This window comes from Podarcis pityusensis, assembly GCF_964106645.2.
Source record: "Podarcis pityusensis genome assembly, chromosome: 10".
Classification (NCBI taxonomy): Eukaryota; Metazoa; Chordata; class Lepidosauria; order Squamata; family Lacertidae; genus Podarcis; species Podarcis pityusensis.
Genome location: NC_138035.1, coordinates 24,255,619 through 24,272,603, shown reverse-complemented (window position 1 = coordinate 24,272,603; position 16,985 = coordinate 24,255,619).

Sequence of the window (16,985 nt, the reverse complement as noted above, 5' to 3'; positions counted from 1 at the left end):
AAGGTTGTGTTCCAGTTTCCATATTGTCTTCGACAGTGTGAATTTGCAAACTGAATCAAATCTCTCCTCCATCCCCAGTTCTTAGCCTGGGGATTCCAGGTGTTTCTGATGGTTCTTAAAGCTGTGACAGGACCAGTATAAATAGCCCATACCTGAAAATGGCCACCAATAAAATTTGACAGCATCTAACAGTTTACAGAAGTGAAAAAAGCATCCTTTTCTCATTTCCTACTTGCAGCCTTGCTGTTGGCAGCAACAAACTCTCTCATTGCTCAGTACCAAATGCCTAACATTCAGCCTGAAATCCCTACTTGGGGCTGCATCAGTGAAAATCGAGTTTTAAGAGCATTTTGGAAGCAGCTGAGGACCTCTGTCCTGCACCCAAAACCTCTTCAGCTGTTGTGGTACAAGCAAGGACTTCTACTACTGCAGTCAAAGCCCCAATAGGATCAGACTGACCATTTCACAAGAACAAAGAATACCTGCATCATCACTATTGTTTAATTTATATACTACTTTTCCACAGCAGCAGCAACAACAAAAAAATACCTGAAGAGGTTTACAGCACATAAATACTGAACAACAGCAAACAGCAACACCTAGCAGATATGCTATGCGCATTTCAACCCATTAACTATTAATTTCAGCAATTCCTTCATGTGTCCATTTCCAGAAGGGGACGGCTATCTTGAGTCATGCTTTGATGGCTCATGCATGGCCAAATAACACAGGTGTTAAGGGAATAATATAGTTTTTCTTGCTGTTTATCCAAATAGCTACAAACCATTTCCCACTTCTACCCTGAGAAGGCAGATGCTGGAAATTATAGAAGCCAATGGTATCATTGGTGAGTGACTTTGTTCTGGAAAGGCTTAATGCTAGCACCGGTTGTTTGCATATAGAATACTCCTTTTAGCAAAAATGTTATTGGACTCAGTGGGCTTATTTTGTTAAGGCACACCAATGAAGTCCTTTGGAATAACACTCAGACTTGACATAGCATCCTTTTTTATTATCCTTTCCTTCCATGACTCACCTCTTTTAGCTGTTCGGCTGAAGCATCTATCAAGGGAGCACCATGTGTCACATACTGGTGACATGGTGGGACGTCCAGCAAATACTGTAGTCACACACCCATCTCACTAGACTACACTCCCTCTGCTTTGCCCCCTCCTTGGGTGCTTTTGCCTGGTTGTTACTGTGAAAAGGAGTTAAACAATGCAAGCATTATCTTGTAGCTTGCCTGAATGGAGATTGGCGTGTGTCTGCGTGTGCAGGGTATAGATGCCCAGCTTTTGCATGGCTGAAATGCAGTCCACTGCTCAAAGCTAAAAGTAGCACCCATTGCTGCACCCACTTTTGCCTCTGACCCCACCCACCATTTACATGGGTGGGGTCAAGGTTATGTACCAGGGAATGCTGCCCTCTGGCCAAAAAGGGTTTCCTGTCTCTGCAGTAGTTCCTCAGCTGATGTAATTTGAGTATGGGATTGCTCTGATAATGTGCTTAATTGAATGGCCTTACATAACCATCAAGTATTAGTTTTTAGTGAAATGTTTTGACGTCTCTTTGTTTGACAGTTTCTGGCTGATGGAATAGCTTTAGAAGATAAGCAAGGAGCTCACCCAGAGTTAACAGGGCACTTTCTCAATTGTATTTTTAGTTCCTGCCTAATGTGATTGTATTTATATTTTCTTTGCAGGCCTATAATCAGTTTCTATCCATAACTGCAAATCAAGAGATTACGAGCTGCCAGAGAAAGAAAGGAATTCTTCCTCTCACCATAACTGAGCTAAAAAGAGATTGCGATTCTTGCCTCACTCCATCTCTTTTTGCACATGCAAACTCTGTAAATCTAGAACATTTCAAACAATTAAAAGTTGGTTTTGCCCACGTGTGCTTAAATGTTTCGTATTTAAAACATTACATCAAAATGCTTCACTTTTAAAACCCTAGCACGTTCAAGGAGCTCTGGTTTTGTTTTTGGACCAGAAGGCTCCCCCCACCCCGAAGAGTGAGTGGAGTTAGCTATGTTTCTATTTCAAATGTTGCTTCCGTACTATAGGGCTTATTTTCTGCTGACATGTACTTCTGCAATCCCCTAGTAGTGGGATTAATACTGTGGTTCCACAAAGCAGTATATTCTCCGCAAAAATTCAGCAACATCCACCCCCCCATCAGCATCCTACAATAGGTTTACTCGGAACCAAGTCTCATTTATCAAAGTTCCTCTTTCTGCCTACACACACACATACACACACACACAAAGTGAAAATGCACTTAATTGTAAATCTTACAGTCAAGTGTTAATATGAAGTAGGAAAATGAATACATTTTCTAGTGAGCTGTGGCTGGTAAGAAATAACCATGCAACGACCATTTTAAGCGTGTCCCATTGATCACCAATGCGTGGGTCCTTTTGGACCCAGAAGAGGGTGGAATGGGGGGCAGGATGGAGTGGAGCGGAATGGGGCAGGACACACTTTGCACACTCCAGCAATGCATAAAAAAACTAAGGAGAAAGCAAAGCAAGAGGGGTTCTTCCTGCAATACCTTTGTACACAGAAAGCAACTAAGGAACAAGAATATGACTGTACTATTGTTGAAACTAGCACTGAGGCAGCCTTGCCGGTTAGCTCAGCTTGTGCGTGGTAATGCCAAGGTCACAGGTTTGATCCCCTGTATGAGTGCATATTCCTGCATTGCTGGAGGTTAGATTAGATGATCCATGGAGTCTCTTCCAAAACTATGAATGTGGTGGTCCTTGTTGTTGTTGTTTAGTCGTTTAGTCGTGTCCGACTCTTCGTGACCCCATGGACCAGAGCACGCCAGGCACTTCTGTCTTCCACTGCCTCCCGCAGTTTGGTCAAACTCATGCTGGTAGCTTCGAGAACACTATCCAACCATCTCGTCCTCTGTCATCCCCTTCTGCTTGTCGTCCCCATCTTTCCCAACATCAGGGTCTTTTCCAGGGAGTCTTCTCTTCTCATGAGGTGGCCAAAGTACTGGAGCCTCAGCTTCACGATCTGTCCTTCCAGTGAGCACTCAGGGCTGATTTCCTTAAGAATGGAGAAGTTTGATCTTCTTGCAGTCCATGGGACTCTCAAGAGTCTCCTCCAGCACCATAATTCAAAAGCATCAATTCTTTGGCGATCAGCCTTCTTTATGGTCCAGCTTTCACTTCCATACATCACTACTGGGAAAACCATAGTGGTGGTCCTACTAAATATTATATAAACTCAAAGACAGAAATTTCACAAATTGGAGATATTTATGGAAAACATATAGAGGGGAGGAAAAGGATGTCAAGAAAAGAGAGTACTGAAAACTGCCAAAGATGATGGTATTGTGCCTGCCTTGAATTACTGTGACCTTGCTAACTGGCTCAACTATTGCCATGATAATTTGTGACAGCTTATCATGCAACATAGACCACAATGGGTTGTATCATATTATTTTCCCAAAGACTCAAAACACAGAAGATTTCCTCCTATGCACTACAAGAAAAGACTAGAAAATAGTGAAAAATTGTGCCGTCAATGGTTCATATATTCAACCTGAAAAGATGTGCGTGGGGAGTGTTTGTTGGCACATCAACCCTACAAGAAACAGGTTCAAAAGACTGGGAAAACATTGGAGCAATTCTGTCTTCACATGAAAGGAATACTGACCATTTAGAAACCTATCAGACCTGAAGAGAATTGATAATAACCAGCAGAAAATTAGGCAAGGATGACAATACTGGCAGCAAGTTCTTGGCATGCAAAACTTGACATTCTGTGGTACAACTGAAAAGTTGTACAGTGCTAGCAATGGATTCTTTTATTTTTTATTTTTGAAGTTTATAGAGTATCTAGTCCTTTTTGATCCTATCATGAATGAACATTTGAGTTAGAGCTCAAGAAACAATGTTTTACTACCTAGGGAAAGATATCCAAAATGAGCTCATACAGCTTCTAGCATGTGCTACAAAGCAGAAAATTTTAGCACATTCAAACTCAGCCAAATACGACTCAGTTATTCTGTAACGCACACCTGATGCTAGTCATATTGAACAAATGACAAATGTTGATGTAATCAGATAATGAGCCATCATAAGAGAACATTTATTGGGATTTGTTCCAATTGGGATGTCTACAGGTGTCTTTATGACAGAATCTCTTATTGGACAGCTTGACCAAATGGTCAAAGTTATGATAATGAAAGTAGCATCAAAGGCAAAGAAAATGACACATGAGAGTGTCCTGGGCATAAACCCACACACTTTTTGTACCCTGTAATGCACTCTAAACTTTGTAGTCAATGATGCTGCTAAGCGTTGTCTGGAAGCCACTAGTTTCTTCAGTTTGGTTTAACAGATCTATAATTATTTATCTGCAGTGACTCAGTGTTGGAAATTCTAACAAGCCATATATCAGACTTAGGCATAACTGTTAAGCCATTGAGTGAAACAAGATGGCAGTGTCAGACTGATGCTTTGAAAGCACCGATATACCATCATGGTAGTATATATGATGCTTTAATATAGATCTTTGAAGACGCAAGCCTAAAAGGTTTATCTGGACATGTTTTCAGAAATGAAACTAAGGTGTTTGCTGATATAATTTATTGGTTCAAATTTGTAGTATCCCTTGTTACATCATGGTACAATATCCTTTTTGGAGTCAAATTCACCAGCAAGCTACTACAAAATAAGGAAGCCAATTTAAATTCAGCTACAAACCAATCACAAGTCACCAAGAATTACTTTGCACCACAAGATCCAAAGCAGAAATTCAAATGAGGTTTCTTCTATGCTGTCTTACACATGGCCATGCAATCTATTGGAGAAAGATTCCAACAGCTACAACGATATAATTCCCTTATCAACAAAAAGTCTACTGAAAATGTACTTAAGGCCTGAGAATTTTTTTTGGGGGGGGGAATCACTGATGCACAATGTAAACACAGCCATTGATGCTGAAGATCTGTGCTGTAAACTTATAACAATAGCTCGAAGACTTCCAAAGTCTATGCTGCCACAAGGAGTACTTCTCTTCATACCACAACAAAAACTCCTGGATAATGTGCCTAATGTTTCTGTTGCTCTGGATCCTTCTCACACTTTGTCAGTGATAAGTGGTGAATGCAGTTTCTCAAAACTCAAACTTGTAAAACTTACATACGCTCAACAATGTTGGAAAAGATACTAGTTGGCTTGGCAAGTACAATTGAACCTGCCCAAACATTAGCACTTGACCTGAAGGAATCAGTGACAAAATTTGCAAAGGAAAAGGCACACACATTGTGATTTGGTGCGCCTGAAATTGAAACTTTTAAGAGACTTAGATGTTAACATCACAATTCACAATATTATTGAAAATTATTTGTGCGCTAGAACATTTTCTTTTATATTTGAGAAAGGTATAAAAAATGGTTGTATTGCTTATGCTTGCAATTTAAAATAACTTTAGCAGTTTCAAGTTTTGTGCTTTTCATTTTTTTCCTACATCTTTTTTCGAAAATCGAAGTTAGCAATTTTGGGGTGTGTATTTGGGGGTGCAAGTAGTTAGGCTTGCCTATGGCACAAAAAGCCTGGCACCAGGAAAGACAGTATCAAAATGATTCTTCAACATCAACTTTGTTGGATTGGTCATGTGGTTCGGATGGCTGATTATCATCTTCCGAAGTAACTACTCTATTCCTAACTGAAGAATGGGAAGTGAAATACTGGTGGACAACAAAAGAGGTTTAAAGACTGTCTTAAGGCAAATATTAAAAAATGCAGTATAAGCATGGAAAACTGGGAAACACTGGCCTGTGAGCACTTTAATTGGAGAAAATCTTTTACCTAAGGCGTCATGGATTTTGAAGAAATGAACTCAAAAAGGGAAAAATGAGCCAAGAGGAAGGCATGTTTGGCAAACCCTCACCTTGATCAACTCCTGCCTGGAAACCTATGTCCCCACTGTGGAATGACGTGTGGATCCAGAATTGACCTCCACAGTCCCTTATGGACACACCATTAAGACCATGTTTGTGGAAGACAATCTTGCTCCAATATGAGTGATTGCCAAAGAAGAATGGCCCTGCTGTCCCTTCTTCTTGTGGTTTTTTTTTACCTTTACAGGGGTCTTGGACTGCACAATCCTTCAAGAGCGTCCTGATTTGGACTGGACAGCCTCACTGTAATGTAGGACTCATGCTCACCACCCTGCGTATCACACAGGAAAGTGTCTTCTTCACACCCTGCTGACATTCTCTTCTCCATCCTGTTGGCACACATGGCAGTGTGTTCCCTAAAGCTGCATTTACCGTCATTTGGCCAATGGTTAAAAGTTAGACCCGGCAGATTGTGAAGCTTTCCCATTTAATGTATGTTGTGTGTCTGGACTCAAAACGCATAGTACAGCTAGTTTCTGGTCAGCTAAAAGCTTTATAGATCTGAGCTGACTTAATTAGGCCACAATGCATGAACTTGAGTCATTACAGCTTGCTTTGCTTTGACACAAACATACATAAGGCCTTTCCATAGGACAAGGGAGAGCAGAATTTGCATGCCCACCTTTGACAACAAAGCACTGTTTGAAGTAAGGGCCTGTTGCCGAGCAGAGAGACATAAAACAAATGGACACAACCATATAACCTTTTCCTCTCTCTTGCCCCTCCCGGTAGTCTCATTACTGTAAATAATGCTGCTCCTTATTGGAAAAGGCAGTTAAATGTGGGATGAATTCTGATAGGCGGCCATGCAGATCTGCTGCCAAAATGAGGCAAATTACCTTGAGCTAGTACAGCTCCCTTTCTTTCTTTCTTCTTTCTTTGCCTTCAATAACAGCCTCCAAGAAATCACTCCGGTGGCTTCTGCGAAGGAAAAGTGGAGCACGATGTGATAGTCTCATCATGGAATCTTAATCAGCCTCCGTCAGGGATAGTTGTGTTTCATACTCCCCACCTCTCCAGCCACAGGATGTTCCAGAGGCAGCTTGACAAGGAAAAATTCGATCAGGAGGAGAAAGTACTGGGAGGTTTTGTAATATACTGCACAGATTGAGCAGGTGGGAAGCCGACAGACAGTATGGGCAGGTAGCGCTACCCACCTTGGCGCCTCCCCTCCATGCAAAGAACAGCAGCAGCTTTCAGATTCTTGAGGGTAAATTCTAGCCAGGTACAGCTCTGAAACATCAAGGTTGTTTTCTTTCAGGCAATATTCACACAGGGCAAAACTCTTTCGTTTACCATTGCTTGCAGCCATAGTTCCATGGCAGACACTGAATTTGCCACCACAAGATATAGTGGTGGCCACAAAAGAGGATTAGAAAAAAATTCATGGAGGGTAAGACTATCTATGGCAAGCCAAGACTGCTATATTTTACCTCCAGTAACAGGGGTGGCATACCTCTGAATACCAGTCGCTTGCAATCTCAAGTGAGGAGAAGGCTATTGCACTCAAGTCCTGCTTCCTAGACGCCTGTCTTGAACCCCTGGCCTACCTGGCAGCAAGTCAGTATGTCAAGTCCAAAGTCCAGGGGTCAAACCAAACAAGCAAAGTCAGGAAACGCAGTCCAGGGTCAATCTAAGTAGTCAGGTCTGAAAGTCCAGCAGTCAGGATACAGTCCAGAGTCAAACCCAAAGCACAGTCCTGTAGAGGCCCAGGAGCATCCAAGTTAAGGTCCTTCAACATGGGCAGTTGAGCAGACATAGCACCTCCGCTCTGCTCCCCTTTTGTACTTTGCATGCTGATTGAAGCATCTGGGCTTGATGACACATGTGACCCTCACCTGTTCTGAGCCTACTCCAGCTGAGGAATCACACACCTCCTCCTAGAGCTGGGAGCCCCACCTGGCCAGCTAGGAAACTGGGCTGTGGGCCCATGCCTGCCTCAGCCTCCTAGAGCGTCCCTCATGCTGCTCCCTATGCCTCATAGTCCGCCGTGTTTGTGGGGACAGGGGCCCCTCTGGCTCTGGTCCTGCTGCTCTGATTCCTGTGCACTGACCTCCATCCCTTCCCCATCCCCTGCTTGCCCCAGTGTGTCCCAGTCCCGGCTACTCCCCTAACCGGGCTTCTCTTCTTTCTCTTCCTCCTCCCTGTCGTCCTGCCAGTTCATGACAAGGCCTTGGCCACTGTGAGAACAGAATGCTGACTAGGAGGGCCTTTGGTCCCATCCGACAAAGGTCTTCTTAGTTCTTAATTCAAAGAGCTGATAATGACCATTGAAGGCCTTCATGGTATGGAAAAGTGATATAATTGAAATATTACCTTCCACCATATGAACCTGCCTATTTTTAAAAAAATATTGTTGGTGTTCCTTTTATATTGATCCCAATGGTCTGTTCAGCTGGGACTAGGGAAAGGGCTTTTTTCGTAGCCCCAGTGATGTGCTGGGCCTCTTTCTCGAGACAGCCCTACCTTGACCCCTTTATTATGAACTTCTGCCATATGCCGAGGTCATTTCTCTCTTATTGGCAAAGCCTTTGAACGATGTGTTTGTCAGTCCTGTTTTAAGCAGCCGTGCCAATGATCGGTAATGCTGATGCCTTTTTGTTGTGTTTTTATTGAGAACAACTTTAAAGAACAGTCTGTGAAAAGTAAGCTCCATCTCTCCGCTGGACACCTTTAAGATACTGAAGAAGTAGACTGTGGACTCATTTGCAGACGCTCAAAGTATCCCTATTTTCCATGGACAGGCCCAGATTTACAGAAGCCACCCGCATTTCTGATTTGATCCCGGAATGTCCCGTTTTTCCTTAGGACATCCCTGTTTTCATCTAAGAAATGTTGGAGGGTATGGTAGTTTGTCCTTATTTTCATCTAAGAAATGCTGGAGGATTATGGAGTTATGCGACCTCCAAGTCAAGGAGATAAGTAACTATACAAACTTTAGAAGACATCTGAAGGTAGCCCTGCATAGGGAAGTTTTTTAATGTTTAATGTTTTATTATGTTTTTATGTATGTTGGAAACAGCCCAAAGTGGCTGGGGCAACCCAATCAGATGAGTGGGCTATTATTATTATTATTGAATAAAGGTAAAGGTACCCCTGCCCGTACGGGCCAGTCTTGACAGACTCTAGGGTTGTGCGCTCATCTCACTCTAGAGGCCGGGAGCCAGCGCTGTCCGCAGACACTTCCGGGTCACGTGGCCAGCGTGACGAAGCTGCTCCGGCAAACCGGCACCAGAGCAGCACACAGAACGCCGTTTACCTTCCCGCTGGTAAGCGGTCCCTATTTATCTACTTGCACTTAAGGGTGCTTTCGAACTGCTAGGTTGGCAGGCGCTGGGACCGAACGACGGGAGCGCACCCCGCCGCGGGGATTCGAACCGCCAACCATGCGATCGGCAAGTCCTAGGCGCTGAGGTTCTACCCACAGCACCACCCGCGTCCCTCTATTATTGAATAGGCTGTCCCTATTTTCAGTGGAGAAATTTTGGAGGGTATGCATTTGCTCGCAAGTGGAATGGCTATGGCTTTAAATGAACAAGCAAATGCATTGGACCATGTGAGTGCAAATCAGTAACAAATGTACTGTACATCCTTGTGCAAAAACTGACTGATCAGAAAGGCTATAAGAGTTAGTCCACCCTTTCGTCCTGTTTTATTTACGAGGACCTTTTTGCTAAGCTCTGAAAAATGTAAATCACTCCCTTTGTTCTTGGATATAGAACAAACTCCTTTATACCATCTTCTCTTATGAAATTATCTTCAAAGAATTCCCCATACTTTCTTCCTCCTCTGACACTTGGCCCCTGTTATTGTTTGAAGGCAGATTGGAATCGCACGATTAAAATTGCACAGTTCTGACATCATTTTATTTTTTCATTTCCTCAGTGGAAATGTCAAGGGAAAAAATACTCTATAATTATACTTCAGACAAGTCTATAATTACTTTCAATTAAATTTTGGCCCTTAATGTTTGAATGATTTGACCACAGTTTGAATTCCATAATCTGATAAGCTTTATTTTTTTTCACATTTCAAAGTTTGCTTGTACTAGAAAGTGCATGTGTGTGAAGAACTCAAAACCTCAATACTGTTAAATGAAGTAACTGCTAAATTAAGGGACAGGCAAATTACTTTAGCCTTCTCTGAAAGACCTCCTCCTTATTATTATTATAATTAGTAGTAGTAGTAGTAGTAGTAGTTGCTGTTGTTAAGGAACAACAGTCCATAATACTGTGCTTGTTTATTTTGTCCCACTGAGTTCTATAGGGCTTATTCCCTAGTAAGTGTATATAAAAGTTTGTCCTAATAGAACAATCCTATCCACAAATTATGCCAATTTAGCAGGATAAGATCACTTCGGAGTTCCCATTTGCTGGCAAAGTACAGCATTAAATCAAGCAGAAAAAATAAACCCGCAGGAATATTCTTGGGCTCATGGGACACTAGTGGTAGTGTTAAATCTACAGCTGTGAAGCATTACCATGAAGGGGGAAAGCAGATTAGATGCAAGTAGATGCACTTACTTGCACCACCTAAAAATCGGAAATGCATCACCAAGAAGACAACAGAGAATACACATTTGCATAAAATGTTCATATGCAAGTTGCTATGTATAGATGCAAATTTTTAAATAATTACTGTAATTTAAATAGAAATATAATATGTCACACTCAATACAATACACTCAAGTAGAATCGCCCATATCTGGTACCTATAACCACTTATGTCATCTGGTTTATAATATGTTATGTCACAGTTCTTTCATTTTTAATGCATATTGTCAGCTGCAGATGTCGAAGCTCGGGGGAGAAAATGGTCAATATTCTTGTGTCTTCAGATATATGCAGCTTTGCGGTTAACATGCTTGTTTACCTGGAGAGCTTATAGGATTTATATAAGCACACAAAAGTTTTTAATGCTTGAAGTTCAGTTGTGTTTTTATATTATGCTGGAAGCTGCCCAGAGTGGCTGGGGCAACCCAGTCAGATAGGCAGGGTTAAATAGAAAAATAAATAAAATGGACAGAGAGCAGGAGCAAGCAATGCTATAGTGATATCAGGAAAGAGGAGGGGTGGATGATACAATATTCAGGTTGTGGCTGTCTATGAGGATTGTGTATTCTAGTAGACCACTATCACAATTTCCATACTGCTCATCAGACACATCTGTTAAAGCTTTTCCACTAAGCTAAGTGTTTTTCTTTAAAATAAAAAAAGAGAGTATTTGAGTATTATAGAAAATCACCTTCAAAGGTGCAAGAAAACCTATGGTGTGTGGGCAGCAGCAGGAATTTTCCCAGAGCTACGTAAATACTTCCAAAAAATAAACAAGCATTCTTAACTAGCATCAGAGAACACCTTGATATCTGAACTGTTTCCTATGAGGCAGCGATCACTTCTCCACCAGAAAAGTCCGGCAGAAAAAGCTTAAAAACAAACCCTTAAGCTAGATGATGGGTGTTTCACCCTAGCTTTCTGTACCTTATTGACTACTAGATCTGCTTTCTTAAACGCCAATCACTGCCATGGCTTCACTCATTGGCTAAAAACACTGACGGGTGGGAGAAGGCTAGCTTCTTACAAAGCAAAGGATAATAGTGCCTGCACTTTTTTCTTTTTTTGCCTTGTATACTGGGTTCTTCTACAAATACTAGAAAAAAACTTTTTCTTTGTATTTTAAAATGGAGCTAGGAATCTGGGAATTATACTTCATTTCTCCATTTCCCTGCCCTGTGGATGCCTAAGCAATGGCGGTCCCATTTTTTTTCTCCTGGTGAGAGGGATCAGCTTGTTAGCAGAGTGACTTGAATAATGCAGATGGAGTCCAGAGAGAAAAGAAACTGATAATACTTAACTTGATAAACTGAACAGAAACAGTACATGATATGAGGAGAAATAAAAAGAGAGGTTTTCTCTTACTTAATAGGCTTTGTTCAGAGCAGAGTTAGATATTCAACAACTACTCACAGGGAAAGACTCCCTCAGAAACACAAAGCCAACCAGAACTTGTGTTACCTCAGCAAGGTTCATGTCAGTCTGACCAGGTGACGCCATCCTTGGTTGGCTGACTAACCGTTAACAACGTTAACCATTAGGATATTAACTGAATGGTCCTTGCTATTGCGTTTCCAACACAGCCGAACTGATCTGGTTGGGATGGATAAACCCAACCAGTTCTGCCAACCAGTTCGTCTCCTTCCTTCCTTCCTTCCTTCCTTCCTTCCTCCCAAATCCATATCTGGACTCGGGTGGATACCCTGGGCTGTTTCTGTACTCCATGGAAGGCATTTAGGCTGCAGTAACCAGTCCCCTTGTTCCTTGCTATTTATTTATCCCATTTGTAGAGGGTTTGTGCTGGCTATCAGTCCACAACAGCTGGCTATGCTGGCATTTGCAAGCCAAATGCACAGCAGTCGTCCCTCTCTGCCTGGGAAAATCACAATCAATGCATTCAGTACAACAGTAACTATTTTGTGTGCCGATTGCGTTATGAAGACAGAAACTGAAATGGCAGATGAATCATTGTTTAAAAATATGAGACTCTCTGATGCAAATAAAATAGGCTCCCTTGACACTTGTGTAATAACTCCAATTTCATTAAATGATCCAGACTCTAACTGCAGGGATTATTTAAATAAAAAGATTGTGTATATTTAATAGGAAAAATCTCATGTGTTTGCAAACAGGTTTTAGAGGTTTTTATTGCTTGGGATTTAAAGTGTGTGTGTGTGTGTGTGTGTGTGTGTGTGTGTGTTTACACAATGGCCACTTTATGCTCATCTTAATGAAGCAGTGGACAAATTGTTCCATCTTACGCTGCGTCCACAATGACACCCTCCTGCCCCTGTTAATTCCTTAATAATGTGTTCCTTTTTCTTTATTTCCTTGCTGCATTTCCTTTGTTCTCTTTCTTTCCTGTGCCTACCTAAGGGCATCTCCACAAGCTGCAGTTGCTGCTGGAAAAGACTGGCATTAAGCACTGGCGTTTCCCGCAAGCACATCAAGTACGGAACTAGAGGCACACCTATCTCCTCTCTTTTTCAGTCGAGCATGTGAAGTGCACACGCCACACATGGAGGAAGGACTGCAGCTCAGTGTTAGAACATCTGCTTTGCATGCAGAAGGTCCCACCTGAAACTCTAGAGGAATGCTGCCAGTCAGTGTAGGCAATACTGAGCTAGATGGGCCAATGGCATGACTCATTATAAGGCAGCATCCTGTGTCCCATGTGCAGATGAATCTTTAACCAGCTAACCACACAGGATGAGGAATCCTGGCCCAAGCAGGCTTCCCAGAAATAATAACAGCAATATACGCTATACAGTGGTACCTCGAGTTACATACGCTTCAGGTTACAGACGCTTCATGTTACAGACTCTGCTAACCCAGAAATAGTACCTCGGGTTAAGAACTTTGCTTCAGGATGAGGACAGAAATTGTGCTCCGGCGGTGCGGTGGCAGTAGGAGGCCCCATTAGCTAAAGTGGTGCTTCAGGTTAAGAACAGCTTCAGGTTAAGAACGGACCTCTGGAACGAATTAAATACTTAACCCGAGGTACCATTGTATATGCACATCAATCTCTGACTTTTGTCTTCTGGGTTTCTGGGGGGTTTCCTGTTGTTATTCTGTCTCTCACAGCCACAATAAACCTACAATTAAAATTATGGACTGGTCATTTCTTCGTCAGAGGGGAAACGGGCAAATTTAGCAGGGGATCAAATACTTTCCCCCTCAATGTAAACACACACAGCACACACATGCATACTCCCAAAAGAGCTGCAGAGCATAATATAGTATAGCATTTATTACAATTCACTGGCAAGGGGTGGTGAAGTTGTTAGTAATGTATACAGTGGTACCTTGGAAGTCGAACAGAATTCGTTCCGGAATTCTGTTAGACTTCCAAAATGTTCGAAAACCAAATTGCGGCTACTGGTTGGCTGCAGAAAGGTCCTGCAGCCAATCGGAAGCCCCATCAGACGTTTGGGTTCCAAAAGAACATTCGCAAACTGGAACAATCACTTCCGGGTTTGTGGCATTCGGGATCCAAAACGTCCAATTTCCAGGACATTTGGAATCCAAGATACGACTGTACTGAACTTTGGCTAGTGAGACCTGGATTCTTTTTGGAAATGCAAACGATCTTGCAAGAAATGTCACAATTTAAGCTGCTAGCATGAAGCTGAGGCCCCATCTAAGAAAAGGAGAGAAGTATCCAGACTCTGCTCAATAACCTTCCATATCCTCTGGCTTATGTGCCACAGACAATGGTGAAACTTGAAAGCCTTGTTATAACTTTATTCACTGGTCAGAAAAAGGAGAGTTGGTTAATTATCCTGGCATTTTGGCAGATGATACCATCCCGATCTGGAAAAAAAACCTTACAGGGCTGTTCTCCCAGTTCCATCCCCCTTCTACTATACGGCTTGGTGAAGTGATTATTTTTAGTGTCACCTCTTCATTGACTTAAAACCCTTATGGGCTGTACCAGGACTAGTACTACAATAGTAATAAGGAGACACTCGCTGATATCACGCCACAGAAATAGCAAACCGAAGAGAGCTTCCGTTTAGTTCTTACTGTTCCCAACGACATTCCAGGACACATTAATTCTCATTGTGATAGTATGGATAGCTTCTCCCTTATTTTTCCAGATGTTAAATATGTATTATTCAGGAACACAGGAAGCTGCCTTAAGACTACTGGTCCATCTCACTCAGTGTTGTCTACACTGACTGGCAGCACCTCTCCATGATTTCAGATGTTGTATCACTGCTGCTTAGCATTGATTATGTTCATGTATTATGCACTGCTATGTATTATCTATCACCCTGTATTGCTTTTTATTATAAATTGTTTTTATACAACTGCTTTTAATTTTTCATGTTATACAGATCATTGACACATAGGTGTATTATGTTCAATGTTGTAAACCGCCCTGTGGTCTTTTGACGAAGGACGGTATATAATTTTTTACATAAAAAAAATAAATTGATGTTGCTCTAGACAGGTTGTAAGAACCAGAAGGTGTCTGAAGTAAGAGCTAAATATAAAATATTGGCTACCTGGGTGAACAATTGACTGCCCGTTATTAGCGAAGCAGAGAGTTATGGGATTAATAAAATGCTTGGAAGTGGAAGTCAGGAAATCATCATGATCTCAGTATGTAGTCATAGTGCAGGTCACGGTGATCAGAGAGACATGCAGCTTCCATTTAGGACTTGTGCATGAAACAATAATTCCTCTCCCCCACTGCCCTTGGCCAATATTTCAATATGTTTTATAATTGCTTTCTTTGTTGTTTCTTTATATTGCATTTTGGCTGCTTTAAAAATACTGTTGCACATCACTCCAAGTGCCTCTTGAGGGACGGAGCAGGTAGGTTGTCAATTAATAAATTGTTAAGAAAAAGGCTATAAAGGCCTCAGGGTTCCAGCTGCCCTTTTATCGTCTTTTATTAGGCGGGTTGAATTCAGCCAGCTGAACAGAGCAGCAGCCAGACCTTCTGCAGTTCCTTTGAAGAGAAGGGGCATGGCAGATACCATGTTCCAGAGGCCTGAGAAAATGCAGTGTTAATGGGCCCCTGCTTCAGATGATGATCAGCAACATATCTGCACTGCAGAACATGTTTCCTCCAGAAAGTGCTTCCCTATTCAGGGATGCTGGATTTCCTCAACTCTCTTACAGCAATACTGTTTTGGGGGAAATGCAATTTATTTCCACAGCAGGTTAGGTCCAATGCAGTTTGGATAGTTATCCCAAATGTTTCTTTGGTATCATGGACATCTTCTGAGTGGCTCTTGTGATGTCAATGATGAGGAGAATTTTATTATTATTATTAATTAAATTTATATAGCACCCATCATCTAGGGCTGCCATATGTCCAGAATTTCCCATAGTCTGGACGTATGGTAAACCATGTTGGAAGTGTAGATTTTGGCGAATTCCTTTAAAAATAGCTCAAAAACTTCTTTTTCTTTAGATTTGGCAATAGCTCAACAACTTTGGCCCCCAAAACACAACTTTGGTGTCCCGATTTTCACTTTTTTTTAAATACAGCATCCCTACCTTCATCCAAAGATCTCAGGGAGGTTTACAACATAAAAACAAATCTGAAAGTAGCCCTGTATAGGGAAGTTTTTAATGTTGGATGTTGTACTGCGTTTGATGTTTTAATTTGTTGGAAGCCTCCCAGAGTGGCTGGGGCAACCCAGTCAGATGGGTGGCAAATAAATAAATAAACAGGTATGTAAGTAAGTAAGTAAATAAATAAAAAAATAAAATTTATATGCCCCCCCCACCTGACTGGGTAAAACCCACTACAGTGGTACCTTGGGTTACATACGCTTCAGGTTACATATGCTTCAGGTTACAGACTCCGCTAACCCAGAAATAGTACCTCGGGTTAAGAACTTTGCTTCAGGATGAGAACAGAAATTGTGCTCTGGCGGCGCAGCGGCAGCAGGAGGCCCCATTGGCTAAAGTCATTCTTCAGGTTGAGAACAGTTTCAGGTTAAGAACGGACCTCCGGAACGAATTAAGTACTTAACCCGAGGTACCACTGTACTGCATGGTCCTGGAGCAGTGCTGGGTTCACATGCAATGGGCAAAATAAATTTAAAAACACCTTTCCCTCAAAATGTTGCCTCCAATTAATCAGGCAGTAGATTTTTTATTTTAGTTTTAATGCACATGCTTATAAATGCACATGCTCTCAGGCGGCAGTTACCATCTTAGATGAATACTCAGTTCTCCCACAACAATAGGAAAAGCATGCATCTTCTAAACACTAAGAAAGCATGCTTCTTGCTTCTGAAATATTGTTTTTACCCAAATTTAATTGACGGATAAATTGACCAAAATTCATATGATTAACTGATTAAATCTTATTTAATTGTATTTCATAACAACAACAACAGGAGCAGGAGCAGTATGTGTCAGGTGGAGTTAATAGCTAGCTTCTTTGATTTACTCACTTAAAAGGGTAGACAATGAATATAGATATATATATATATATATATATGTCAGTCAGTGGCATATTGCTATGCAAATAGGGTCTGATTT